The 12,238-nt window shown below is 50.4% G+C and overlaps 1 protein-coding gene across 1 annotated transcript in view; it reads right to left on the bottom strand.

Annotated features, from left to right (window-relative positions):
* EXD1 (exonuclease 3'-5' domain containing 1) overlaps positions 1–12,238 on the bottom strand; it is a 930,113-nt gene that overhangs the window by 877,269 nt on the left and 40,606 nt on the right. The window lies entirely within an intron of this gene.

Below are 12,238 nucleotides of genomic sequence, written 5' to 3'. Positions count from 1 at the left end.
GGCAATGTGTAACATCTAGAAGTGGCCGGATGGCTCACTACATCCCTTGTAACCCTTAATAACGCGGATAACAAAAATAGTACAATAACCACACCCAATGCAGAATATGAGGTGTACCAAACACATTCCAGTGACGTCCATGGTTCTCAGCCCACACAGTCTTTCAGCCTTTGGCTATAGGCCTGGGGTTCTCTCTTAACCGATATGGATATCCTTGCTGGGTGGCAGATGCTCCCTCAGTCCTGGGCACGCTGGCTGAGGGACTAGGAGGACTTGCTTTAGCTTCCTCTGGAAACTTTATTCACGCCGTCTCCTCCTTGGCTGGGCATCGCCAGCTCGTCCTCCTCAAGACTTGGTCAATAGCATACGTTCTCTTTTGATAGTAATCATAGTTCCTTTTACTTTGACCACTTCCCATGGTTCGTGCTCGAACGGTGTCCTAAACTTCCACCCTGGATGCTTGTCCTTGATTATCACCTGGTCTCCTGGGTGGATTCCTGAATGGCGAGCACTCCTTTTCCTCTTGGCTTGTGCAGCCCCACTCTCCAAATCTCCTGCTACCCTCTTGGCACTCACCGGTACTAGATCCCGTACTGGCCTCCTCATAATCAACTCACACGGCGAGCACCCAGTGGTACAATGCCTCGTTTGTCTGTATGCAGTTGATGGAGCAAGGTGGAGAAACAAAATATTGTGTACCCCTTGCAAAATCACACTTCCATAACCATAACTTGAACTAATAGAGTGATATGTGTAATTAATCAACTTAGAATAGGAGATGCACCTACACGAATACACGTGGGAATTAATTTAGCTTATGTTGCAATCATAATTAACTAATTGTGTGATTCTGTCATGTCATTAACTAATAAGCAGCTTTTGAGATAACAGAATGTGGCATAAATGTGCTTTTGTTTATGTATTTTGTGGCAAAACGTGGAAATAGGTGAGTATATTGCGCCTAAATGTTGCTTATCTGCTAGGTAACTACTAATAGGGAAAACATTAGTAAGGGGGAGGTAAACAGAAGGGTTAAAATTCTAAAATTACCGCTTGTTTGTGTTTGTTTCTATGATAGTTCCCATTCTGGCCTGTGAGGCCTAGAAAAAGATGGCTGACTTATTGAACTGTGAATAGAAAAAGAACTGAGCATGCGCAAGCCCAAGTCCGAATTCAAGTGCGAGCTGCTTGTGCCTGAAGTGAATGCAAGTTCAAGGACGATGTAGCCTGGAAGTCTAGATGGCTGCCAAAAGGATGAGCACAATGGTTCTGAACATGTGAAAATCTTGAGAAGTTGCTAGTTGAGAACAGGACTAGGCCGGACATGGCGCAAAACAATGACCCATTTAAAATCTAGCTGACGGAAGAGGAACAAATATTGTAATGATGAGGTGATGCTCATCCACCCCAAATTGTCCAATCAGAACTCGAATTTATGCTGAAAGTAACTTTTTTAGAGCTAGTGAAAAAGGTATAAAAAGTGCTGGTTTTAGTGAAGAAAAAACTCCTTTTCGATTTCCTCCAGAGATGCTGTCCGTATGCTGATTTTTCCTGAGATGTAAGACTTTGAATAATTTTCTTATTTCCTTAGAATGAGATCTGAACTTTAAGCGAGGTTATTAGTTAGGGAAGTTAGGAGAAAGGATGAATTTTGGGAACTATCTGTCTTTTGCTAATACTTGCATTTCTTGAATCTAAATAAAATGTCTATTTCTGAATTTTCTAAAATAAATTAAATTAACTGTTTTGAAATAAAATCCTTAGTTTCCTTTTAATGTCGTTTTTGAACAAAGAAATTAATAAAGTTAATAAACTTTAGACATGTTAAATTTGCTTTTAATAAAAATTAGATAAATGGAGAATTAAGCTGGTCTTGAGTTTTCCTACGCCTGATTTTTTACTAGCAGATCCGTCGACCACAGTGGCGGCGTGTCTAAATAAATGTTTTGTTAATGAAAACCATGGTAAATTCATTTAAACTTCAGGTGTAAATAGTATAAATATTCAGTTATAGTGTTAGACATCGCGCTATGATACAGCAGCTCTCCTTTGAATCTCACCGATCCATGAAGTAGGGTGTAAGTATTATGTGAGTGACTCGCAGTGTCATGGGCCCCACTGTCGAGTATATGTATGAATTTGTACTTCAGGGAAAGGTGTCATGGTTTAGAAATTATTTCCGGAGAACCGCTGCATCAGTAATTAGCATGGTAGCAGAGCATTGGTGGCTATAGAATTAGCTAGGATTATGTATAAAGCGTTATATAAGGGTTTTAATGTACAGAATTATGACTAACATCTGTTGAGTTCGTATTATATTATATGTAGTCCTGAAAAGGCTTCAGAGTATTGCGTGAAGCTGGTCACTCTGTCTGCAGGCAGAGGAAGTGTGGCAATGAAGTCGCACATCGCATAGTCTGTTTCAAAAAGTAGTATCGTCGTACACTGCGGTGGTATCGTCGTATATCACAAGTGGTGTTGTCGCACATCACTGGTTTAGGGACTTTCCGTATGAAAGAAAAAATGTATAACGAGGGCAGTCTATAAAACCTTGGCTTTCAAGTACAGGGATCATTGCGTATCCAGATTTAAAACTTACTGCTGGAAGAGTAATAGAGCTTACCTGAGATTGAGAGAAGGGTAAAGTAGAGGAAGTGGTGCTACTTTATTGGCGAATGTAAAATTCTGTGGTTGAGAAGAGGTAAGCGCTGTCTACAGGAAATACAGAATACTTGTGCGATTGAGAAAATTCTATCACTTTGTTTAGCAAAACAGACGATTGGAGTTGTTTTGTTTAAGTTACTAACCGATTCAGTTGAATATCTTGTAAATACGGCTTCTTGAAAAAATATTGTAAAGGGGGGTCAGTCGGCGCGGCAGAAGCCGGAGCACTGGTGGCGTCAAAAGTGTCGCTCTGGGATTGGTCCTCGTGACCAAGACAGGCCAAAGAGCTGATTGGTGCATCACGAAAAGCAGCAAAACTATTGGTTAAGCACTAAGGAGATGTATCTTGTTCCAGTTGGTATGCTAGTGTGAACCGCGCTGTGATAGGTTCGTGTTACGGAACAGCAACAGGGAAGTACGCAGGGGGCGTGGCTTGGCAAGCCACGATGGCGGCTGTGTCCTGCTGAGGCTCCGCGATCGGGCTAGCATCTTGCCCACTTCCTATGATCGCTGGGAGCCTCAGCCTACAAACAAATACTCCATGGAGGCTTACCTGCAGTGGGGCACCCTCTAGCTACGTCGCGGGAGCTGCGGACGGACGATAGACACTGACCCGTCCCTCTCCGAACCCGGAGCCGAGCGCCGAGCACCCAAAATGGCGGGCGCGGCTCCTTCTGCTTGCTGGGGGCGCCACTGACAACCTGTCCCCGAGGCGGCGACCCTCGCCGAAACGGACTGTTGGCGGCTCCGGAACCCCGACGAGGAGCGCAGTGACCGGATCACGGACTTTCGATCCGGGGCTGACAATTGCGGTGGCAGTCCGGCGCACAAGATGGCGGCCGCTATGCTGAAGTAGCGCTGCACCGGCGCTCTTCCACGGCCAGGAGCCTGATCCCAGCACTGACCAGCCCACTGCCACGGACCAAGGAACACCAGCGGAAGTGCCGCCTGTGTGGCGCTGAACCCTTCGGGCGACCACGATCCCTCCTGGAGGCGGTAGGTGTCGACCCCCTCCTCCCGTGGGCCGCGACGCCGGTGACCAGGGAGCCCCCCTACCCCCTCTGGGGCTCGCCGAGGGGTCGCGGACCACGTCGGCCCCTGCTCGGGGGGGGGCCGGAACGCCTCTGTCTTATCGCGTAGCCCGATGGACTCGGGTGCCTGACCCTAAGATGGCGCCCACAGAGATCAGGGCGCCGTGATCGGCGTGGGATCCACCCTGGAAGCACGGTGCTCTTCTGACCCTGAGGCGGTGGCACGCCACACCGTGGACACTCATCGACCCGAGACCCCCCCTGAGCCCTGGTCGCCTGCTCCTTGACCCCCGGGGTCGCCTGAAAGACAGCGCCGCGCGTCGGGGAGGAAGGGGCGCAGGATTCGGCCTCACTGAGGGCGCCCTGTCTCCGGGGAAAACTGGACTGTGGTGGCAGTGCCCTCCTGATGCGCATCTCCTAACACCTGGACTGTCGCCCCCTGCAGCCACGAGTTACTAATCGCGCCCTGACCTGGCGGGGTTCCCCTTGAAGGAGGACAGTGACTGCCCCGGGACCGCAAAGGACTGGGCGCCCAACCTGCACTGAGCTGCTGCCTACCTGGACGCACAGAAGGGAGGTGGCCTGCTGAACGCGGGGTGCACAGGGGCCCGGGGCCCCCCCCATCTCTGACAGCACTCATGGGGAAAACAAAGACCTCGCAGTGGACGGCTATCCCCGAGACGGCCCCCGAGAGGATGCCACAAACAAGAACATGGACGCAAGCCCACGCGTCGCAAACCGACCCTACACTGTCGGCGAAGTTGGATCAGGTGTTGGCAGCAATCGAATTGTCCCGCCTTTTGATGGAGGAGAGATTGGGCGCCCTGACGACGGACATCAGTCTAATCCGCGACGACCATCGCAAGCTGGCGGACAGGGTGAAGGAGGGAGAACGGATCGTGACCGACTGCAGCCTGCGGTGAAAACACAGGAAGTGGAACTGAAGGAGGTCCTACACCGCGTGGCGGCCCTCGAAGAATGCACAGTGGACTTGGAAGGGCGCTCAAGAAGATGTAACATCCGCGTCCTAGGTCTACCGGAAGGGATTGAGAACTCGGACCCTCTGACGTACATGGAATCCTGGACCAAATCTTTCACACCGGAGGCGGACAGGTCGGCATACTTCTCCATTGAAAGAGCCCACAGGGTCCCGGCCCGGGCGCCCAAGCCGGGCCTTCCTCCGCGACCCATGTTGGCTAAATTCTTGCACTTCCGAGACCGCGATGCGGTGCTCCGTGCGGCCCGGACGGCGGGCCCCCTACAAGTGGAGGACCAGCATGTTATGGTGTTCCCGGACTATGCCCGAGAAGTCCAGCACCAGCGTTCCGCCTACCTGGACGTCAAGAGGCGCCACCGCGCAAATGATCTTCAATACTCCCTGCTGTTCCCGGCCCGCCTGAAATTGCTGCACAAAGGGAACGCCCTCTTTTTCAACACGGCGGAGGAAGCGCAGGATTGGACTGAGTTTCACTGCCCAATAATCCCTAATCCTGGACCCCAGAGAGCACGCAACAACGACTTTAGACGATCCAGACGACGAGGTGCGAGCCGTGCTCGATCGGGCCGCCCCAGGGGCCAGGCGTCACCCCCCACGGGCTCACCCGACCTCACACAAATCATACAGGAGCAACGAGATGCCTTAAGAGCGGTAACCAAACTGCACACGTCACCCATAGCGTCGGATCTGGAAGGTCGACCGCACCTGTTCACCCCTGAGAAGGACCGGGACAGTGACGGAACAATGTCGGGGATTGGACCAATCTCCTCCCCCCTTGTTGCGGTGCACACCTTGGAAGCTACCCTGGCCAGCCAACCTGGCACCTCTTCATGATGAAAGGACTGCCCACTGTTATATCCTTCTCATGGTGACCTATTGTATTGCGCGACGTCTAGGAGCCGAGACTGCTTTGTCATATGCTTGTAAGCGCTAGCGAGCGATAGACGCTTCTCCTGCAAGAGCCCGACCCGCGCACAGGCCCAGCAGCGACACACGTTGCCACCCCCGCAGATATTGGTTGTATTTCTCCCCTAGTGGGACACTAGTTTGGATATGCCACCTCCGGTGAGATATCCCCAGTATTGGGACTGTTTCCCACCTACGGTTCTGTTTGTTGTTAATCCCCTTAGTCCCTCCCCCATGACTGTGGAAGCTCGGCGCATAGGAACACACGTGACAGATACACACTGGCGGCCGTCGGGGGCTGCAGGGGGTTCCCTTTCCCACTCACGACACCCTAAGAATGGCAGTCTCATGCTCAGACATTAATGTCCTTACACTGAATGTACGAGGCCTACACACGCCCAGCAAACGCTACTCTGTTTACTCATACATTAGGCGCATGTCAGCCAATATTGCGTTTCTACAGGAGACACACATTAACACTACCGAACTCACTCGCTTGCAGGTCAAATGGCGAGGGATCCTCTGTGCCACACACTATTCGGCGTTTGCGCGCGGCGCGTTAATTTGGGTCAGGCCTGGCACTCCCTTCCGAGAGCTTCGACGGGTGGTAGATAGAGAGGGCAGGTATGCGCTTTTAGAAGGGATACTTGATGGACAGGGTATACTCCTTGGCAGCATATACGCCCCCAACACAGATCAGGACAAATTCTGGGACCACCTCACGGGCGTTTTGGCCCAGTTCACTACAGTTCCGTGGGTACTGGGAGGTGACTTTAATTGCACGTTGGACCCCACCCTGGATCGCTCGCATCCTCCCCCCACAAACTCCCCGGCCCCCCGGCAGGCAGACCTCTTCAGGGCATGGACCACGCACTGGGCGCTCACCGACGCATGGCGACACCTACACCCACTGGCTCGCGTTTACTCCTTCCACTCGATTCCACATAATCTCAGGGTCCGCCTAGACCGTTTCCTCTGCTCTACACCAATCCTCCCTAAGATCACATCTACGGATTACCTGGGTCGGATCCTCTCGGATCATGACGCCCACATCATTCGGCTGAACTGGCGCCCCCCGCACCCACCAGTCCCCACCTGGCGCCTACCTAGAGACTGCCTCTCGGACCCAGTATTCAGAGACGCACACAAAACCAGCATCCAAGACTACTTCGCACACAACACAGACACGGCATCGTCGGTACTGGTGGAATGGGACGCGTTTAAAGTGGTGGCAAGGGGAGAATGCATCAAACAGGTAGTCGGGGTCCGCCGCACCTTGGAACGGATGCTCCAAACCTCAGAGCAGACTCTGGCCGCACTCACTACACAGCCAGATGACTCGGAGGAGCACGCCATGCTCACGGCCAAGGCTAAGACGGAGTATCAGACTGCCTGTGCTGACCTCCGAAAATACAATTTTAGGACTTACGCCTCTAAGGTACATAAGGACAGAGACAAAACAGGAGCGCTGTTGGCTTGGATGGCGAGGCAGGATACCGAAATCAAGCCGATCACGGATATTGTCAATCCGGACGGCGAGCTGGTGCGCTCACAGGCCGAGATCCTCCTAGCGTTCCAGCGACACTATACACAAGTGTACGGGACTCCGACCCAATGCTCCCCATTTTCTGTGGATAGTTTTTTAGACCCACTGACGCTACCTACAATATCGGATGTGGACAAGTGCACCCTTGACGCCAGGATCAAACCCTCTGACATCACCCCGTCCCCCATCTGTCACGGGTGTTCGGGGCGTCCCTTCATCTGGGGAGGTTACCCCAGTCACTGCGGGAATCCGTGATTGTCACCTTTCCCAAGCCCCACAGAGATCCACTCCACATGGGATCGTACCGCCCCATCACGCTCCTATCGGCCGACTGTAAAATCCTGGGGAAAATTCTGGCTGATCGTTATGCACAGGTCATACGCCCGCTGGTCCACCCCGACCAATGCGGCTTTGTTCCGGGGAGGAACACCTCCCAGAACCTCCGCCGAGTCTTCCATGTTCAAGATCAGATACGTGGCAGATTTCCCCGCGCCGCCTGCCTCATTATGGACCTGGAGAAGGCATTTTACACCCTCACCTGGCCCTATCTCTTCTCGGTCTTGCAACGCCTCAATGTTGGCCCGACGCTCATAGCATACACACGCCTCTTGTATACCGATTTGACCACGCGAGTCCGTATCGGGAAACGTATATCACCAGCGTTCGAGGTTCGGCGAGGCACGTGACAAGGGTGCCCCCTGTTGCCTCTCTTATTCGCGTTAGCAGTCGAGCCGCTGGCGGTTCGGCTGCGCCTGGAAGGTGTGGAATGGGGCATCCCACTTGCGGACAGCACGCATTGTGTCTCCATGTACGCGGATGATCTCCTCATATACGTCCGAGACATCGAAACGGACCTGGCCCCTATAGGGGCGACACTGGAGGAATTTGCGGATGCCTCGGGACTACAGGTGAACTGGGATAAGTCCACAGTTTACCCCTTACACCCGAGCCTGCCCCCCCGGGAAGTCGAGCTCGGAGCGTATAAACTCTCATGGTCCGCGGAAGCCCCCCGATACCTCGGTGTTCACTTGTACCATTCCCCAGCTGACCTTTTCGAAGGGAATCACCGCAAAGCACTTGCCAGTCTGCGTCCGGCTGTTGCCTTCTGGAATAAACTCCCACTGGCCCCAATAGGACGGATAGCACTGGCTAAAATGATAATGCTTCCCCGACTCCTCTACCACTTCACGAATTTACCAGTGGTACCACCCAGATCTTTTTTCCGCGACGTTGACTCCTTCCTAGGGACCCTTATCTGGGGCGAGGGCCGACACAGGGTCGCCCTGAAAACCCTCCAACTTCCCACGACGCTGGGAGGGCTCGGAGCACCGTCCTTCGAGTCATATTTCCTTGCAGCACAGCTCCAATGGCTGTCGTACTGGACGGCGGACCGTTACCCTCAGGAGACTGTCACCTCGACCGGCAGAATCACAGCCCCGGAACTCACCCGTCTACTACTCCCGGGCACCAAGCCACGGCGCACATACCCCCTCCAAGTAGCGATAGCGCGCCGGTGTCCGAATGTCCCCCAATAGACCTCCGTACTCTCCGCTATTACCACTGATAGGCAGCCCCAGGCAAGACTCCTACTTCACGGCTCCGTTCTTCGCCGAATGGTCGCACTGTGGCATCACGGATCTGGAATCGCTCTTTGAGGAAGGCCAGATAAAATCACTTGACCGCCTGACCGCTGAATACCGGCTCCCCCCGGGCCAATTCCTCAGATATCGACAGCTGATTGATGGATACCGGCCCCATTTTAACCTTCGTACGGGTGAGCCAGACACGCATCCAGTAATACACGCTATCCTACGTATGGGGGTGGGACGCCACTTAGTCACCTGGTTGTATAAATCCATCCGGGAACTCTCACACGCTCCCCTGACGACCTTGCGAGCTACATGGGAGGAGGACATAGGTCGCGCACTACATGACTCTGAGTGGACTAAGGCGCTGGAGGCCCCCAAGCGCGTCTCTAGGAACGCCCGCTTCAAGAACATCCAATACTACATCCTACACAGGGCGTACCTCACCCCAGCGCGATTACAGAAATTCTATCCCTCCACGTCATTCCTATGCCCCAGATGCTGCTCCCCTGCTGCAGATTTTCGCCACATGTTTTGGAGCTGCCCCGACCTTCATCCCTTTTGGCGGGCAGTACACGACACCCTGTCGGAACTGACAGGTCTCACTACATTATCCACCTGGGAGTCTAGTGCATTAGGCATCTTTCATGTCCCTAAGCGAGTCCCAGTGCATAGACGCTTCGTGTCCTTAGCGCTCCTGTTAGCAAACAGATGCATAGCCATGCGCTGGCGATCCCCAGAGGGTCCCCCTATAGCAGCCTGGACGGGGGCGGTCGGTAAATGGGCGGCGGCGGTAGAGGATGCTCTTAGAGAGGAAGAAGCCAGGGGCGCGCGTAAATTTCCCATATCCATGGAATGGGCCATGCTCCTCCACAGCTTCCGACAGTCCACAAGTGTAAGTGATCCACCTACCCCTTCCCCCCCCACCCCAGCCCGAGAAGACCAATAGCATCTACCTGGTGTTTCCCCCCCTCCCCCAGAGCAGGCTCCTGATTGACTTCCCACCCTTCTGGAGCGCAGGCTGATTAGCTCCTTGGGCCCCCCCCCCCCCTGACGCCCGTCACCGGTATCCCCCTGCTATGACCATGCTGGCGCCCACATGCTTCCCTCCCACAGTTTTGTCCCCCCTGTTCTCTGGTAGCACCGTTCACGGACAGTACAGACCCCGATCCAACGCCCTTGAGACGGGAATTTACATACCTGTTATCATCCACTGTCCTCTTGGCTATGCAGGTTCACTGTCTCCCAACCTGCAGACATGGTTGCACGATCTGCACAGATTGATTGAGGAACTGTATATTTGCACCAGTTATATAAACCAAAAAACGTTGCACGCATGGCTGAATGTTGAGGCCACGTCAGCAGATTATTTCCACTGTATCCATTTACTTTGATGCAACAATAAAACAAATAAAAAAAAAAAAAAACAGGGAAGTACGCAATCTTTTGAAAGACAGGAAATCTACAGAAAAAATGGATTACTATTACGAAGAGGAAAAGAAGACACCTTCATGGTTTAAGAAATTGAAAAATGTGTTTGTAAAGGACAAGGCGATAGTCACAAGAGAGGGCAAATTACTTCCTCTGCCGAAAACGCCTGCTTCCTATATGTTGTCAAAATATGGTTACCATACGTGTGTTTGGCTTGTGAATTGGGTAAGGTATACCAGAAATGATGGCGTGTTAGCTTTCCCAGAAGAAGGATCTTTTGATGTGGCAGTTTTGAGAAATTTGAGAGAAAAGATGATGAAACTTGACCCAAGACCTAGACCAACTCAATTTGAAGCTTTAGTTGAATGGGAGGATGAGATGCATGAATTGGAAAGCGAAAGGTTGAAAGGACATATCAGACCAAGAGGTAGATTTAGTAATTTATGGGGAGAGACACATGAGAGTAGAATGCGTAGATGGAGAAAGGCTGACATGTGTGATGGCATGTATCAAGTCAGATTAGTGGATGATTATGAAGGGCGGAAATGCACAGAAAAGAGGAAAAATATAGAAACAGGGAAAGAAGGTTATGGTGAAAGTGAATCAGAGGATGCTGTGCTAAGAAGAAATATTAAATAGGAGACCGCCACCATATCAACCAGGCTCTTTATGGACTACACTTAATGCTCCACCCGTAGATGAAAGGATTAATGAAACCCCAAGACAATTTTCTAATTTCAGAGATGTACCAGAAAGAGAAGAAGTGAGATGTAATCCGAGTACTTCAATAAGAGAACCAAGACTTACTGGTACTCCAAAGCAAATTAATGAGCGAGAAAGTGTAAATAGGGTTGAAAAACGAGTTGCTGCTGAATATATACGGACTACAAATGCATTGACAGAAAAGATACAAGAACTTACGAAAAATATAGAAGCAGTAACAGTCCCAGTAACGATAGGACCTGTAATTCCAATGTTTGAAAACCAAAGAATAAAAGAACCAAGTTTGACAATCCCTTTACAGCAGAGTTTGCAAAAAGTGAGAGGAAATATTTATCCAGATTTGTCAGAAATCAGACAAACCAATAATGTAAATCCGCCTGAGTTTACCCTTAAAATATGTAACTGGAGCAGAGTCTGACTCTGCTACACCTGAAAAGAGTATAGAGAAAATAGATTTAACGCAGACACCTGTAGGACCATCAGATCAAGAATTAAGTGATTGGATTAAAACCCTGAAATTAAAAGAGCATGAACCTAAAGTACTGGATGTAGCGAGATTAAAAGTTGACATGGAAGAATTAATTATTGGAACAATTGGAACAGACAGATTAAAAACGTACCAAGATGATGAACTCATGTTCATGTGTAAAAGCATAACATGGAAAGCGAAGTCTGTACATGATCAGTTAGAAGGCTTGGCAAATGAATTTGAAAGAGAATTTGCAAAGAATAAAACTGCAGAAATCCTATAGAGTGGATTTTTCAGAAAAATACATTGAAAATATTAATACTGCTGGAAGGTTAACCCAAATAAAAGAATTAATTGTGCTGTTACGAAGATGGGGAGATGTGAATAAATGGAGAGTGAAATGGGCAAAGAAGAAAGAGGAGGCTAGTGATAAATCCACATTAGCGTTTCCAGTCAGAGAAAAAGAGACAGTCGCAAATGAGTTCCCTATGAGAGAAATACCTGGAGGAGGATATGTACATGTACCATGGAGTAGACAGGATATATTATCATTTACTAATGATTTCCCCAGATTGAGAGAAAAACCAGTAGAATGGTATCGACAGGTGGATCGATTTGTGGAAGTTTCACAAGTGCTATGGGTTGATCTAGATGGATTATTTGACATAGTTGTGCCAGGATATTTATGGACTGAATGCAAAATTACTGTGAATTGGCCAAAAGAGGAATATCCTCGAGATAAAGTAACAGGTGCTCCGTCACCTGAAGTGATGAGAAAATATGAACAAGTGATAGTATTTTTGAAGAATAAAATTCCACCAAAAGAAACAGATTGGGTAAAGATAGACAGAACTACACAGGAACCAAAAGAATCTGTACATGCAT

This window comes from Lissotriton helveticus, chromosome 9, assembly GCF_964261635.1.
Source record: "Lissotriton helveticus chromosome 9, aLisHel1.1, whole genome shotgun sequence".
Lineage (NCBI taxonomy): Eukaryota > Metazoa > Chordata > Amphibia > Caudata > Salamandridae > Lissotriton > Lissotriton helveticus.
The sequence above is the reverse complement of the archived record's forward strand: the minus strand, read 5'-3'. Positions and strand labels throughout refer to the sequence as shown.